Genomic DNA, 18508 nt, shown 5'->3' on the forward strand with positions numbered 1-18508 from the left:
GGCTGCTTAGAAATTAAGTGTTAACGAGCAGTTGGACAGGTGTACCTAATAAAGTGGCCGGTGAGTGTATATATCTCAGCTTCAGGGGGAAATAGTGTAGCATATAGACTGTTGAGACTTTTGAAAGATGGCATGTGAACTTAAAATCATGAGTAACATCTTCACCTTAGTCTGGAGGTTGACCAATATCTAGTTAGTAGTCTGGTTCTTTAACAGCCGTCCATGCCTTGTCCTTGAGATAACAAAGCTGCATACAAAAAGCCATAAATACCAGACATAACTTTCATGTCAATTCCATAGCCCCACCTTCAAGAGGAAGACAAAGAGACGCGCGCACGCACACGCACACACACACACACACACACACACACACACACACACACACACACACACACACACACACACACACACACACACACACACACACACACACACACACACACACACACACACACACACACACCTCTGTTTTGTTCAAAGCAGACACGCAACTACCCCATCTCCCTCAAAGATCACACCCAATATTTGCCCCCTTTTTTCTCTGCAAAACTTCTTCCTTTTTATGCAATGCAATGTCCAGCTTGACATTTACGCAGTTAACCCTGGGACCCAGAATAGATTACAACAAACTATTTTACTAATTAACTATTTTGTGACCAATACATTTGATCAATTATTTCTTCGATTCATTGTAAAATAATTTAGTCAAGCATCAAAAGTGGTGCCAATGACAATAATCTGCAACTATTTTTATAATCTATCAGTTTGAGACATTTTTAATGCTGGTTCTCAAATGTGAGAATTGGCTGCTTACATGATAGTAAATTAAATATTAAGTTTTTAAATATTGGTTGGACAAAACAAGACATTTGATGAAGTCACCCTGGGTTCTAGGATAATATGATGGTCATTCTTCATTGCTATATAGATGCCTAAAAATAGTTAATTGATTAATCGAGAAAATAATCAGCAGACTAATCAGTAACAATTGTTAGTTGCAACCTAAATAGTTATCCTTTCTTAGAATTATTCCTACATTTTCTTATTTATTAATGGACCAATTATTTCAACACTAAATCACTTCAGCTGTGTTTAGAAGGTACTATTTTTTATTTACATTGTAGCTTTCTACTGTTCACTGTTCAAGTGCCCTGCTCAAAGGCACGTCTACTTTAGCTACTAAAGAAGGCGAAAGCATTTCCGATCCACTTCCACCTCACAGATCCAGCTGGCGTGGGATTCAAACTGGTAACCTTCTGGCCCACTGTGGCTGGATCTTGGGTGGCAGCGCTGTCTCTCAACACTCACTGCGAGGCAATTGAGCACAATGTGACTGCTTTGCACTCAGGCGCTTAGCGATGACATGCCAAGTATGCACCAGCCAAATCTTCACCCTTTGTTGCCTTAAGAAATGCACTTACTGTATGTCAGCATACTCTTTGAAGCACACAGACCGCAGGACATTATGAGCACTTCTTTCTTTGGTCAGCTCATTCCATAAGTTCACTTCACTGCTCATGGTGTGATCATGTCCTGACACAGAAAAAAAGGCCACACCTTCGAAAGGACCTCGGTACAGATGCTGTATCAGATACTGGTTAAGGCTAAAACAGGGCAATGAATACCTAAATCTGATTAAACAAATCCATTTTGTCAGCTATAAAAGGTATTCCATCCAAAGGACTATCTGTCTTTATTGTAAACATGATGCTTTTAGATTTCTCCAGAGAGAAAAAGAAAAATCTATTTTATCACTTTTTCCCAGTGGCCCTCTAACATGATAAGGTTCAGTCAAAGTAAGCCCTTGTAACCTGTACAATTCTAAACTTTCAAATTGTTGTGCTAAGAAATATGTATATATATATGTGGTATATGTATGTATGTATATGTGGTGGAGAAGTAGCCATCGATACATCCCTGCTTCAGTGTATTGCTGGACGTCTGTGTGCTTGGCTGAGGAGAAAACCCTTCACCGGAAATGCTTCCTGCAGCTGTTAGGAGTATCATTCTCCACCTTGAGGCCAACCAAAAGACAAATAGCAGCCAGGGCACGTGACTCCTTTGCTGCAGAGATGCCATTTGCTCTTATTCCAGCCCTCTCAAAACATTCAAGTCATACTTGTCTCCCTCAGTGAGCAGCCCCTTTTCATCTACATTAGGATAATTGACTTGTAATACAACCCTGTTTAAAATCACCACATCTATCCAAACCTTAAGTGCATAAGCCTTCTGCTATTGGTGATCAGTATATATTAAAGTATTTCTCTCTATATCCCATTTGCAATGATTTAACCACATAATAGATCAAATCATTCATGTCAGCGAATGTTGATCTATGAGGAGTTTAGATTCTACTTCATAAAAATTGAAAAGGACAGTCCTACATTTTGTTAAATACACTGGTTGGAAGCAACGGGAAACTGCTTCCCTGGTTCCATCAAAACAAAAGGTAAAATCCAACAACTCCGAAACTCTTATTTTTACATGCTTTAACTTGTTTTATGTGCAGACATTAAACTAATAAAGGAGACATTGTGGTTTTAGGAAAAAGGTGGCAATGGTCAAGTCATCCTGACTGCATGATTCCTGTCCTCATGTGATTTGCCATGTTAAAAAAAAACGACACAAGACAAACCCCTCTTGGAAGTAACTCGGACAGCTTGGTAGCTAACAAGATCCAGCATGTGAAGGGATTATGTAAAGTAATTGGAACTGTTGGAAAGTTGATTTCTTTTCACCACCAAATTGAAGCTAAACGTGCATGTTCCCAAAGTGTTGAACTGTTGCTTTTTGTGTGTGTCTACATTTGTCTTGAACCACGATTAAAATCATTTTTATCCAAAATGGGTTGTGTTCCATTGTCAAGCAAAGAATTCTAATTATAGGGGAGATTACAAGGGCTGTTGATGTTGCGTTCTACAACAAAGTACAGCCTGCAGAGTGAGATCTGCGGCACTTGCCCGAGAACGTGATGAGTCACTGGCACGGATCAATAGGATTGGGCAGCAAGAACTTCCGGTTCCAACTTGGAATCGTATCAAAAAGTACGATTGCAATGGGATAGCTTTTTAATTGGGAAATCTGGCTTTGAATCCAATCATCGGTTCCAAATTTAACATTTGCACATTTTGGTTTCCGTAGTGGCCACCGCACTACAAGATGCTGATTTAGTTGTGTGGCTTTGTTTTCATTGTAAATTAAACTGTAAATTACCACTGAATCAAATTTAAATGTTCCTCTTATCTGTGAAATAAGCATAGGACCCGTTTCAACTCCATCTCTCAAAGAACCGGAACTGAGAATCAACAGAAACAAAAGGAAGAATTGGAATCAGAATTGTTAATATTACACCCTTTCTGTTTATTAAAGTGATTTTGCACTATATAGTGGACAGTTAAAGTTATACTTACTGTCAATTTCAGAGACCTTTGCATGTGCACTTCAATCATATACTGCAGGATGGGCAGCTTTAATGTGTGCATGGCCCTCTTTTCCCACACAGCCACATTTGGCCCTTGTGTGAAGGACCAGTGTGTGCGCGCAGTGATCGGCTGAGCTGGTGCCTGCAGAGGACAGGATGGACAACACAGAGCTGGTTCCGCGTAGACTGGCACCAACAGGTGTGCCTTGGAGGCTGCCAGCCCCGGACTGGCCTGATACGCTGCACAGACAGCAGCCAGCAGCTAACACACACACACACACACACACACACACACACACACACACACACACACCGAAGGCAGCACATTCCTCTAAGGAATACCACAGCAGAACGGCTCTGTTATGACATCTCTAACCAGGAGCGGAGGCAGGCCAGTGGGTTTGGGAGGCTAAAGGGCGCCATGGAGGAAACAGAGGAAAAGGGTATGGGGGTTAGGGAAGGGGGTGAGGGGGGCAGGATGGACAAAGCTAACCCAAGGATATCCCTGAACTGAGCTCTCAGCTTTCCTCTTTAAATTGAAGAAGTTTCCATGGATCAAGGAACTAAGAACAGGGAAACTATCGGAAACATATCAAACATAGGGAGACTTCAGGCAAGCGGGGGAGAGGGCAAAGTGCAAAGCCCCCGTCTTTAGTTGATTCCACTTTTACAAGGTTTTACTCAACATGCTCCTGGAACTGGTTAGGTCTAGAAAGTTGTCATTGTAACGAAAAAAAGAGTCTGATGTCTTTGTGCAGTGTGGATGCAACGGTGACAGCTCAAGCTCTACATGTGTGTATGTTTGCAAGGCTGTTGTGCAATCTCCAGTGGAAGGGAAAAAAAGATCCCCTTGTAAGTGTTATGAGAAGTAAGGTTTGTTTTCTTCTCCCGGAGCTCAGGTGGTTATTTCTGAGATGTGAAAGGTTGCAAAACATCTGCAAAAATAGGGTCTAATTTAATAGACCACTACTGCTGCAAGAATTTCATAGAGACCCACACAGGCAGTTGCCATTGGCAAAGCTACACTGAACGACAACAAACAAAGACTTTTCAGCTGGGTGGACTCCGTTGTCCACCACGCCCTGACAATATGTTTTGAGTGAGACAGCAAGGGAGCAAGGGAGTATGAGAGCCCGAAGCCCACGCTGTTACTGATAGGACAATAGATCAAAGCCCTTTCCCATCATTTGAAAACCTGAGAGAGATGAAAGACCATCAGCAGACTGGGGGAGAAATGATGAAGGGCAGAGCAGTCCCTGTATGGCATTTAGAACAGCACAGAATAAGACAAGCATTCTGTACTGCGTCTGGAGGGAGTCCAGGGGGACATGGGGCCAGAACCTGCCCACAGGATAAGCAGGGGAGTGATAAGAAAGCAGCTTGCAATACCCATTGTACCGAGAACAACTCATAATCTGCTTACTCACACAACAATTCCATGGATGCATTGCAAAACTATTCTAATAAAATACTTATTCACAGGGATCCATCTGCTAAATGTTTGTGGTTTCTGATCCACTCACTGTGGACATGCATCTTTTACAATGCCTTTGTGTGCAGTGGTTCTCAAACTTTTTACACCACAAACAACTTTAGAAAATATAAGGCCATTTAAAGCCCCTGACACACCAACCAGACGGCCGACCCTCGGCAGAAAAGACAGTGGGACTGATCAGTCTCCCCGAGTTGGTCAAAAAAGTGCCTCGGAATACTCCAAAGCAACAAGGCGTAATACGTCTCAGTAACAGCAGGCGGCACTAATCTGTATTGTTGCCCAAAAATGAAAACCGGCAGCTGTTTGGACAAAGTCATGGCGGCTCATTCAGAATACAATCTCATATTTTTTTTCTTTACTCACTGAAACGTGTTTCTGAAAACATTTTAAGGAGAAGTAGGCCGTGCAGCTGCAGAACCTGTCTTCATTTCAGACAGAAATTTCAGTTTAAGAGATTTTCCTCAGATTTTGAGAGACTCTAGTCATGCTCATCCCGCTCCTCGTTTCGTGTTAGCTCTTCACCAATCAGATTGGTCATTTAAACAACGGCCTCTCCGGATGGACAACGGCAGGGAACACACCGAAAAGACTCGAGTCACCGACCTCACCAGACTGTCCGACGGCTGATTACTGGGTTGGTGTGTCACAGTCCTAAGAAACACCACAATGCCCCACGTTAAAATGGAAAAAGCAGAGCGCGCGGTTAGCTCCGTTGGTAGAGCAGGCGCCACTAGATAGAGGTTTACTCCTTGATGCAGCGGACTAAGGTTTGACTCTGAGCTGGGGTCCTTCCCCCCTCTCTCTCCCTTTATCTTTTCAAATAAAGGTCTAAAATGCCCAATCATTAATCAAAAATAAATAAATAATAATAATAGAGAAGCAAGGGCCTCTACTATTCAGCTACGGAAAGTTCACACAGGGGAAAGGTTATTTCCTAAAAAAAAAAAAAAAATATGGAGATAAAAATCTCCATATTGTTTTGCATCATTTGCTACTAGCAGGCACTGTGCAGACTTCACCACAGCTGACTAAGTAAAAGTCTATATCCACAACGCTCCACAAAAAGGGCGGCTGTGGCTCAGTGGTAGAGCGGTTGCCTGCCAATTGGAAGGTTGGTGGTTCGATCCCTTGGCCCTGCAGTCCCATGTCGAAGTGTCCTTGGGCAAGACACTGAACCCTGAGTTGCCCCCGGTGCTGCGCATCGGAGTGTGAATGTGTGTGAGTGTTTATCTGATGAGCAGGTGGCACCTTGTACGGCAGCCTCGGCCACAGTGTATGCATGTGTGTGATTGGTGAATGTATCCTGTATGATGTAAAAGCGCTTTGAGTAGTCGTTAAGACTAGAAAAGCGCTATATAAATACAGCACATTTACATTTACTTCCAGGATTTCTCCGTTGCCGCCTGAAATCCACAGGATGTCCTTCTTTTCAGCCAGATATAAATACCTTACACTTTCCTTGTGTTGGAATGTTAAACTCCGGATTTCTGAGGACTATGGTTAACTGCTCCTCAGATCTCTGCAGGGTAAACCCAGACAGCTAGCTAGACTATCTGTCCAATCTGAGTTTTCTCTCGTACGACTAAAACTACTTTTGAACGTACACATGTTCCACCAAAACAAGTTTCTGGAAGCACTGGAACTACGTGCGGCGCTTAGCACCACCCATGACAACTGTGATTGGTTTAAAGCCATGCCAATAAACCAAAGCATATTCCTCTTCCATCCCAGAATGTTGTGTGGACTAACCAGGCCCTCCTAAAGACCAACTGACAGATACATCAACGAGTTTGCAAGCATCTTAACTCATCGTTTCAGGTTGTCCCTTTTTCAAAATACACTTCTTCATGTATCGTAGAGAAGAAATGGGTTGACCACTAGACCAGAATGTGCGTCTGCTATTCTCCAAGAATCACCACCAAAAAATCCTGCTTAGTATCAACTGTGATTAAGAGTGATCTCTTGTTGCAGTATACACTATTGTAACAGTGCTCAAGCACTTGGACCACATGCTTTAATCCTTTATTTGCTACGCTGTGGAGTGTGGTCGCATGTACACAGCGATTCATTTGTTGGCACTGTCCGCATCTGCAGCGAGAGGCCGACTGAACGCTTTGGGGAAAAGGACTCGCCTTCCCGTCTGTTTTTGTCTCGTTCTGCTTATTCATACATTGGGGTGACGCCATCGTAACTAAAATGTGTGTTTGGAGTGTACAACTGCTGACTTGATTGTGCCAGGGGAATTTGCAATCTCAGGTTTATTAGCAGCCATCCCAAGAGTGGGCCTCATAACTTGAGAGCTCTTCAGCGCGGTTGCGCTGGCAGCGTGTTGGTGGGGGGATGCACCTAAGAATCAATTTTTCCACCACACCTAATAAGTGATAATCATTCAAACATGTATACCGCTCAAATGTAAGATTATATCATTCAAAAAAACTAACAAACTATGGAGTGAGCTGCATTTACTTCTTTTTATGATGGTACTATGCCATTGGGCTCTGCACCCTCAAACATGTAGAATTAGGAAGTGGAGGCCAATTGTGAAAATGCAAACTGAGGTGTTTCTCAGAGCAATTCACTATGAGAGGAAGTGTTTGTGTCACACACACATATCCTGCTGCACAGGCTATGGCTTGCACAACTCTGAGGAGCACAGAGGCCAAAGATAACCACTGAACCATCTTCCTGTGTGCTGCCTGTCACTCAGGGCTTACATTTAAAAAAAAGCAGCCCGTGTCAGAACGGCGCTCATGTGGAAGTGCGGTGAAACGTAACAGGAGAAAGGACAGTAGACCTGTGGATGGAAAGAAAGCCAACAAGCAATTGAAGGAGATACTTGTAAATACACTTATATTAAATGGCTTGTTTGTTCACGTTGAACAGCGCTGGTTTGCACTGCCAGTGGGTCTCGGAAAAGTCACAGGCGGCCAATTTGTAATCTGAGAGATGTTTTCTGCTGAAAATTCAACACAGCCATTAACGGACGGGGAAGAATGTGACACTGAAGCCAGCTTGACCTTTCAGTGATAAACCATAATGCAGTTAACATTAGAAAATGCAATTGTAACCAAAAACAAATAAATAAATTCCTTTATAAAAGCTTTCATTTTGTCAAACTGAATCCTAAACCTGTTGGCTTCTGGCACCTGATTTCTTGTGAAAGAAAATCACACTCATAACTTAAGTCCAACAACAGGAAGTAAACAAGTTTTCTGTGGGCTCAAGTGATTGCATATCATGCTGTTGTGACAGTCCATTTTCTCGTCACTCAGAATAAAGCCCAATGCAATCCTACTGGTCTGCTGCTTCTATTGACCAATACATCAGAAAACAAAGCAAGGGTGGCCCAACACTGATCCCACTAACAATGCCGAAGTGTCTCAAGAGCTGCACTGCTGTCTTTCCAAACATGCCTGTTTAACACACCAGCCGTTCTGGTTCCAATTAGTTTCAATGCTACATTCAAAGGGAACCAGCGGAAGAACTCTACAATATTCCTTTAATTGATGGTTGCACTACTATTCTATTTCAAGCCAAGTTTTGGCAAAGGAAACTTGAAAAGCACTTCATTAGCATGAAAAGCTCCTCTTTAATTATTCCACCGCGTTAGAGTCTGATTTACAAGAGCCATTACACGAGATGTCTTTTTTAGTTCATTTATTTAGCTGAACAATTTACCAGTTTATAATTTCGGTCAGCAACTCTTCAGCTCTACACACCATTGAAATGACAAGTTTCTGCATGTGCCGATCCGTTTTTCTTCTATTCATCACTGAAAGTAGGAGACATTGCTAACACTTAGCTAAACTTCCATCACGTTTTAATGATTAATAGTAACTTACTAGAGAGTAGTATTTTAATGGGCTGTCAAAATATCTATCCCACTTAATGAATGAATCACCACTGTATTATTCTGTTGCAGATCAGTGGTGGAATGTAAGTACATTTACTCAATTACTGTACTTAAGTAAAAAAAAATGTGCTAGTTGTAATTTACTTGAGTTTTTTCTTTTCATGCCACTTTCTATTTCTACTTCTGTTTTTACTCCACTAGATTCATATGACAGCTTTAGGTATTAGTCACTTTAAATTCGGATTTTTACACACAACCCACATTACAACCCACATTACATACGTTTCAAGATTTCATTCATATTTAATTAGTAACAATATAACAGCCTACAAGTAGCCTGTAACTGAAATGATTACACAATTAAACATTGACAGAACTGTTTTGCTCTTTTCCAGTTTCTAAATGTAAGGATGTCTCTCAATTGCGTACTTTTATTTTTTAATACATTTTACTGATAATTCTTGCATGCTTTTAGTCAGTTTATTTTGAACATGTAAATCTTTTTTTTACATATAGGTACATACATACATACATTCAAGGAGGACATGTACAGTACATTCTTTAAAAATTATTGTAAGTTATTCAAATGAGAAATTAACAAGTTCAAAAAGGAGTAGAGCCCAACCAATACAGGATGTTTAAGGCTGATACAGATACGTGTGACAAAACAAACAGATTTCCCTAACATTAGTTATTTGTAGTTATTTTTGACTTCTCTCTAAAATAATGTGATCATTTGTTTTATTGTCAGAACAGAGGAACATAAAAAGATATTCAAGTTCTGATAAATAAAATGTATATAAATACCTAGTCATGATATGAAACTTAAAGTCCTTTGAACAAAAACACAATAACACTTAAGAGTGTTGCCAAGAGGGCCGTTGTAGAGCACCCTCTGGTGGACAAACTATGCAATGCCAACACTCTTAACATGGTTGACCGTCCGTATGAATATTTAAAAAAAACTTAATTTTTTTAATCGGCCATTTTAAATGCCAATATGGATAGTTACCTTACATCAACCTACCTGCACTTACATAAACACTTGCATACACAGACACAGATGCATACATACACACCTTTCTTTCTTTTCATTACCTTCTTCATTTCCATCTATCCATCCATCTACCTCAAACCGAATAGTGACCCATCCAAACGAGCCTTAGTATATAAGCCCAGGAACCATTCATTCAGTACGCAACGCTAACATCTAGAGTTGTTTCATATCCATTCAATATATTCATTTTAAATATACTCTTAAAACTGCTCATAGTTGTACATGATTTCATCTCTTTACTGCAGCTGTTCCTTAAATTAACTCCTTTAGTTAGGATGCAGTAATATTTAGCATTTGTTCTTATAAATTTCCTTCTAAATACAAAAGTTTCTCTTAAGTGGTGTTTGCTCTCTCTCACTAAAGTAACATTTTCAATGCAGGAAGTTTACTTGTAACAGAGTATTTTTACAATATGTTATAATAACTTTTACTTAAGTAAAGGATCTGAATACTTCTTCCACCACTGTTGCAGATGCATTACACCGTAATGTGTTAATAACTCTGCACGGATAAACCTACCAGGTGGACGTGTCATTTACATTCCAATTCTGGTGAAGGCAGCTATGTGTCATAATGTAATAAAAACTTTTTAAGTCATTATGTCTAATAAATATCGAGCATCAGTAGCCTTGATGTACAAGGGACAAGAAAGGAGGCTGCCAGGTAGCCCCCAGGTAACCAGGACATTTAACCATCTACTGCTCCACCTACAATGTCTCTGCATGCAGTTGTAGACTGTGGTTTTGAAGGGCCGTTCCAAAGCGTACATGTGGGCGTCTGGGTAAATTTGAACCTAGAGAGTGCCGATAGGGAACTTGTCAAGTTGACTTTGCATGGATTTTTCTTCCTAAAATAAAGTTCTAGACAGTTTATGAGAAAGTAGATCAACCAAGTAGGTCAAGGTCTTTGCAAAGTGTGAAAGAGCATCTGTCAGTTTGGGAAGCTGGGGCAGTGATTTTAGACAAATAGAAAAGCCCTCCGAGATGAAACCTAGAGCCAAATCAAGGGCACAGGGGTGGGGGAGGGAGCAGGATGTGTTTCACTCTTCTCCTGTTTATTGATGCATGTAAGAGAGAGACAAAGAGACGGTACGCTATAATAATACCTTTGCCTGTAGAGTGTGACCTGACGATAGAAGGCCAACAAAGTGGAACTGAATCCCATGTGCACGGCGTTGCAATAACCCACTGTTTACAGCAACGCCTGAAGTTGCGTAGTGTGGCAAAGTTTACTTTAACATATTGCAAGTTTAAAATCTAAACCAAAGTGTGAGTTGTTACACACAAAAGCTAGAGACTGTACTATCTGGGATCTACAAATTGTAGGCTACACGGGCCCTGACAAAAATCGGGCAACAGCACCAAGATTACAAACAAACTATCACTAGTATCTTTCACACAACATGAGCAAACTGAGTCCCGGGGAGCAGCACTACAGCTCTTCACAATTACTGGGATAGCTTTTGTTATGCAATTGGGATTGAATGAACAACTCTGTGTCATTTCTTAGAAGATCTCAAACAGTCATAACGAGAAAAGCCACCACATCGAAATATGCGGAAACATCTTAGAAATTCCATAAATGACAACAGAGGCACTAAGAGCTCAGGAGAAACATTTAAGTGCCAAGCAACTAAATTGGAAATTGTCAGTGGCATTTCTCTTTATTTTCCAGATCAAGCAAGTGAGGACTGTACACACATGTTAGGTATATGTGTAGGTAGGTCGGGTAAGTAAAGAAACATCACTGCTCTCTCTTTTATAATCTATTATTTCTATGATCTAAATCTTCATATATCTCCATTACCCTATCTCTATGACCAAATCTGTTGGTTACTGCAACACCTATGCAGTTAGCTCTATACTTTTGAGCACAAATAAAATTGGATCCATAGCAGAGAGTAACATAACCGTCCACAAAACGGTCATCATGATTATTCAATCTTTGCTTTATGGAGATTACTTTATATTAACTAATGCTGTATTTTGTTTTGACAAAGTTCACATTCAAAGCTCCACTTATCAAAAAGGGGTTGCTAGCAATATCAAATTTGAGAATCATCACCCAACTCTTGAGCTATTTGGTGCTTTTAAGCCTCTTTTAGCCCAGGGTTTTGGTTTCACAGCCTATAAATGGACTGTATGGTTCAGTTTTGTCACTCACCTCAAGCATATTTCCTGTAGCAGGTGGATGTGTTCAGCAAACAAGTTCTAATAGACCAAACAAAGGCTAGCTGCCCAGCACCAACGTGCATGGACAGACTAAGGTAGTGACCAGCTGGTCAAAAAAGTCAAGCATGTATCAACTAAAGATCAGGGTTGGGCCACTAAAATTTGGTACGTTTTTTTTTTTTTTTTTAAATGAAGAAAGAAAATCCTGTCTAAAAACATATATTAACATGAATCCAACGTATTAATAGCAAAGATAACGGCTTAAGGTGGCCACTATGGCAGCCATAAGGTTTAAGCTTGAGGATCAACTGTGCCTTTCACATGTATTAAATTACATTTAATTTAGCTGACACTTTTATCTTAAGTGACGTCCAGTAAGGGCATTCAACCATGACGGTACACGTATGGTATGTTTAACGTTTAAACATGACGTAAATATATACAATAACCTTTTATTATCTTCTTTTTGGCCCAGTTTAAAATGCAAGTCAATTGTACACAAATATATATGTATGCCGTAGTAGTCTCTCCTCAGTCTCTTCCAGTTGATGAGGTCACTGGCCAAACAAATGTTGAAGACCACTGCTTTATAGGGGTGCAAATTACCAGAGGCCTCCTGACATCCTCACGATACTTATGACACAATACGATATCATTGCGATTTTAAACATAGTGCAATATTCTGCAACATATTGCAAATTATAACCTTTTTCCAACTTCTAGTTTTTTCCCCAATTTCAAATAATGTCCCCAAAAGGAAACTTTGTCAACATCTGTTTTATCTAAAAAGAAACATGTCTCCGTTTGTTCATATGACTTCAATTTTATTGCTGCAAAATGGGATTGTCAAGCAAACAGACTGACCAACAGATACATAATAAAAGATCCATACTTGGCACTTGTGTATCGATTGTGTATCGAAAATATCGCGATACTATCCTGTAGGCCTGCACAAGTGCATCTACGCAGAAGGAAAAAATGAAAAAGGATCTTTTCTAATGTGAACCATTCTTTGTTGAACTTTAACGCTTTACAAACACCAAAGCAAGTAAGCACTGTGACTAATGTTACTCTCCTGAAGGGATTTTGGAGAGGGACACCAGGTAGAAATGTGCTGGTTGGCCTGCATGACACCACTGTATTCATATAATAATCAATCCAGGCTAACGTGAATGACAGTGACTGCATGTTGCTTCCTCTAAATGCCAGGTTTTGGTTGACTAGCTGGGTCAGCTTGTTAGTTTACACTAGCAACAAACTGTGTATCCAAGAACAATTAAATCAGTGGAAATGATTTTAGACCAGACCGTAAAGTTAGTTGGGATGTACGGACCCCTTGGATCTTTGGGCTAACTATATTAGCTTTAGCCTGACTGGTAGCAGCTTTCTGCTTGTTTCTTTAGGCTAACTATATTAGCTTTGGCCTGGCTGGTAGCAGCATTCTACGGGGGGAAATGGCCGGAAGACGTTGTGATTATGTTGCATTAATCAGATTATTTAGTTTGTGTACAATCTACACACGGAGAGCTTCACTTCCCATGACAATAAACCCCGTCGGACTAACGTCACATACACACGTTGACCACATGGCTACCTGTCTTAAAGGGGAAGGTTCGGACGGTAATAATCATGTTAAAAGGACAACGGTGGAAGTTTCCTTTTCTATCAAACAGCAAAAAAGGATTATGTGAACACTGCAACGTCCTGCGATGTGACTATCGTGCATACGCACATCACAATGTCAATGCTAAAACACATTGTCGTTCAGCCCTACTATCCTGTATAGATTTTTTCCTCCACCCCTACTGCTTTATGCCCTAGTGACTGACTGACAGGTTGGAGGTTGGAGGGTAGGGCGACTTTATTTCTATAGCAAATAGAATAAAAAAGTTTTAGTGCAGTGTAAGAAATGAATAAATATTTGATTTGATAAGTTGTAGAGACAAGTTTGGGAGTGAAGAGAGTCGGGTTTTATTTTGTTAAGTGAGTAAATAGGATAAACAGGTTTGGAATTGTTTTTAAATCTAAAATTAAATTTCTGTACAGAGTGAAGGTAATGAAAAAAGGTACCGTTGGGCACTGGAACCAAATGTCAGGCATAACTGTAAAAAGTGCTCAACCCTACTAAAGACCCAGATGTTACTCACTGGAGTTGAACTAGACCAACCCAGAGCTTAAAGGAGAGGTAAAATTGGACTTGCATATATCAGATGGCCAGAAACGCATCTCCAAATGAATGCTTATGCAGTGTCAGCTAGCTGTGTAAACAGGCAACTGTAAAAGTCAGAATTTGTCAAGGCTGGGGGTTTGTCAGCTTGTTGACGAGTTATTATGCCTTCAAGTGGCCAAACAAATATATAAAATCAATTCATGCAGCTTTGTTGTGTCACAAAAAGGTCATGCACAACTACAAAGTGTCACAGATAAGCAATGAAAAACCTACAGTGATTTTGTGCAGTTGCAATCATAATTGTGGATACTTTTTTTAAATACTACTGCAAAAGTAGCAAAACCTACAAAATGCACTCAGCAAAACTAAGAAGCACAGAGGAGGTGACAGCTAAAGGTGTAGTGGACTTTGCAGTATCAGCCCTGATGCATGCAATGTAACCCTTGAACTGGAGAGGACCATAAGCAGCATGTGTAATGGAGGACTCCATTTAAAGCGGAGAAGTCAGGAGAGCTCGACAGGGGGAGGGGGCTTCAATAAGAGCCTCTCTTCCTGACAGCCACACACTGGAGTGGGGGAGGGTTAAAAACACCAAGCTCTCTTCCTGAGTCTACAGCAATGGGCATAATGTGATGGATCCTAACCTTCACAAACTTGATTCCCATTTGGCATTTTAGGTCTTACCCCAATACTTTTTCTCTGTATAATAACCTACAATAGGTGGACATGTCAGTGACAAAGAGCTGACTGAAAACATGTATTAAGTTTATTATCTACACGGATTCAGAGTCTGTTATGACTCAAAGAGAACGAGAAAGGTAAGCCAATATAATTCTGTGGGTTAAACTGACTCTGCACTGCTGATCCAAACAACTAGCATGTGTGCTCCATCCAAACACACTAGTAATTATCCTTCCCCCTGTGAAAGGGGAAAATACTATGCTCGGATTGGTGATAGGTTGTTGTGCAAACTGCAAATGATAAATCAGGAAACAGGTTTTTCAGGAAAGAAGATTTAAGTATTGGCACGGACCTCGCGACAACAACACGCCACAACTTCAGCTTGTTGTAAAAGTTCTTAAATGCAAGTGTTAGTCCTGCTTGTTTATTGTACAAAAGCAAACACATCAAGTGAGCCCAATTCTTCACCTCTGTCAACAAGCATCAAGGCACTCTGAGTTTAGAGCTATAATCTGTGTCCTCACTTAGTCCTGTTGGTTTAGCCTGTTAGGGTATGCCAAATGACATCCAAACAAAGCAATTAGCAGCCTGCTGTTCTGTAAAAGTGCATGATCCTCACCAAAATCCTGGCTGAGCACTTATCACACAGGCTCTGAGTATTCACTGCGGAGTCTCTTATGAGTGGTAAATCAGCAAGGCCTCCTAGCAACATATTTGCCATGCTACAGGCACACATGGTTTCAGTTAGGGGTCTGCACCTATAAACAGTTGGCCATGGCAGCTTATTGGTCAGGAAGTGCAATGTTGACTGCAAGTCAAGACAGGCACAAGCTGCTAATGAATGATATACACTCATACAGTCTAGCTATGACAACACAGTTTAGATGGAAGGTGTTTAGAGGCGGACAGAAGTGATTCTGAGCTCCTTAGAGTTGTAAATAAACTCAAAGCAGACAGGCAGAGAAGACAGTTAACGTCTGCTGAGGATGGAGAGTATAACAGGAGTCAGGTAGGTTGTACTTTTACTTTGGGATTTCTTACTACACAGAGTGAAAACCTATCTTTAATGTCACAAAGTTGATGGATTTCAAAGAGTGATTCACATTTCTTAGCTGCCAGGTTTAGAATTAAAAAAAACACAAATTGGAAACATGATGATTACCTGCCAAGTCGGCTTGCAGGGCTTTCCAGCCAAAACCAACATTTCGCATCACCTGACCAGTGGCTGGTGTTAATATGTAGACCAGCCTAGTGACTCTCTCCACACACACAGAGGGGGTTTCATGGTGCCATGTGGACCACCACAAACACTAACCATGAACTGAAAGAGGCTTTATAAACGTGCACTGCAATTACAACAAAATAGACATACCGGTCATCAAAAAGTAATATTTGTGTAACATTTGGTGGCAATCAGCAGGATTAAATACAATTTAGACTGTGTGAAAATCACCAACAAGAACAAAGCCAGGAAAATATCTCAAAGATCTTTGATGAACGTGAAATACAAAACTATGAAACAACTTTCATGTCTCTGATTTTCCAATTATCTGACACACCTTACCACTTTACCAATAGTTCAAATGTTGCAACATGTGCCTCCGAGACCATCGGACACCTATAGCATATATGACATAACATGACAGGATAAACATCTCTCATCTTAACTATCCCAAGAACACATCACAACATCTGAGCTGTCAAAGGCTCAAACACACCCATACATATCCTTCATAACTACCAGGAACATGTGATCTATAAGGGACAAAAATGTCAGAAAGTTAACAGGTGAAGTGACTCACACATCACCTGCTTTTGTGTCTCCTTTAGTTTGACACCAGAGTTGTGCAACTACACAACTACTGTGCTCTATATACATCATCTTATTATGAAAATGACTAGACAGGCCTACATATAGTGAAGCTCACAAGAATGTAAACTTGTGTGTTTGATCAATTGATTGACACACAACTGGTAGATTACTTTCGAAAAAGTTTCCATGTTACACACACACACACGCACACACAGTGTCACTGTTATAGCAAAGAGATAAACAAGGTGTAACGTTAACGGCTGCATTTTTAGGCTTATTGGAGGCAAATAACCCATGTATGAGTTTTCTGAATTAACGTTTCCATCCAGACAAGCGACGTTTCAATGCAGAGCTCAATGGAAAAAGTAGCCTAACATGGGCTACAAAACATGTAGCGTCAGCCAGCTTTTTGGTGAAATAAAAAGACCTATAGTATATTTTTAAAGTTATGTGTATTCATATTAAAGAGGACACTGGGGGAAAGTTAACAAATCTTTATTGAACTTAAGACAGTGATTTGCCAACTCGGCCGAGTCGGCAACAGCCTCCAAACACTTCAAGTTAGCTAACTTAGCTAGCTAACGTTACTTGCTGTAGACAAAAAACTTTTTCCACATCTGAAAAGTTTTTCTCTCCAGTTTCTTCCAAACAGATGGGATTTTATATAAAGGCGCGTATCGCACAGGACGCTCAAATGCGTTTTCATTACACAGTAACGCTATTAAAGCTGCTTTCTTCCGGCTGCTGCTAATTGGCCAAAGTCTGGTTAATGTAACGTACCTTTCCGTATGTCCTGCCGCCGCCGCTCCCCGGGCCGCCTTCAACACCCGAGACCGCCGCCGGACCTCCAGAGGGCCGCGGAGCTGGGGCAGGAGAAGCCGAGAGGAGTCCAGCTACTACCAGGGAGACGAAGCGCTAACTGCACCGAGGCCCCGGGCCTTGTGTGTCCTCGAAATAGCGTTAGGGGAGGGAGCTTTAGCTTTCCGCCGTTTGACAGAGACTCGGGAATAACTTTTTGACAGCTCCTCTTCTTCAGCCCCCCCCCTCCCCTCGACAGCCCTTCACTTTTCTCTTTTTCCTCACTTCCAGCAGATACGAATCAAAATACTGTCACAGAATATGGCGGCTGCATAAGCAAGTTACTATCGCGAGAGGAAGAGACGTTTTTTTATTTTTTTAAGTTTCCTAAAGTTGTGCTGAGGGAGGAGAGAGTTGAGCTGAGCCGCACTGCTGCTGCTGCTGCTCTGCTGCAGGACATGCATCATGCAGCCAAAGACAAATAAAACATTTTTAAGGATTCTGCAATGCAAACTAAGCAAGAGAAATGGGACAGCTAAAGAATAAGGTCTGCTTTGGTCTGACTCTTCAAATGGGACAATGACAACAATAATATATTATTGATTTTGTTCACATTTCCTCATAGAGAGGTTGAAGTAGAGGTCAGCTACACACAGGGTTTGGTCAAATTAGTTTAAAATGTAGTTACTGGATTATGAAGAAAATGTAATCTAATCAAAATACTTTTGGATTACTTCAAAACTAAGTACAATACTACTATACTAAAAAAAATGGACGCAGCTATACAATTGGGAGTTCCAAAAGTTGAATTATCGGTGTACTGTGTGTGTAATAGTGTGTATTCTACAGATGTAGCCTACTGTGTGTATTCTACATGTATAGACCCTTTCACATTTATAAACATTAACATTCTAAATGGCCCCAAGTTGATTTCCTGTTACAGTTTATGTGAATGGTATCACATGACAGGAAATTAGCAAGGGTCCAGACTGTTGCTTAGCAATGGAATTCCATTGAAAAGGTGTGTGTATTGCACAGGTGTACTGTGT

General features: G+C 40.7%; 1 protein-coding gene across 5 annotated transcripts in view; it reads right to left on the minus strand.

Annotated features, from left to right (window-relative positions):
* The window catches only part of tab2 (TGF-beta activated kinase 1 (MAP3K7) binding protein 2), a 45497-nt gene extending 27684 nt beyond the window's left edge, over window positions 1-17813 (minus strand). For 3 of the 5 annotated variants that reach the window (XM_034900961.1, XM_034900962.1, XM_034900963.1), the window contains exon 1: window positions 17442-17813. The gene's annotated coding sequence lies outside the window, so the exon portion shown is untranslated. The remainder of the gene's footprint in view (window positions 1-17441) is intronic. The other 2 variants (XM_034900965.1, XM_034900964.1) reach the window with 1 other exon arrangement.
* Window positions 17814-18508: the final 695 nt, after the last annotated feature.

The sequence above is a fragment of the Etheostoma cragini genome, chromosome 18 (genome assembly GCF_013103735.1).
Source record: "Etheostoma cragini isolate CJK2018 chromosome 18, CSU_Ecrag_1.0, whole genome shotgun sequence".
Lineage (NCBI taxonomy): Eukaryota > Metazoa > Chordata > Actinopteri > Perciformes > Percidae > Etheostoma > Etheostoma cragini.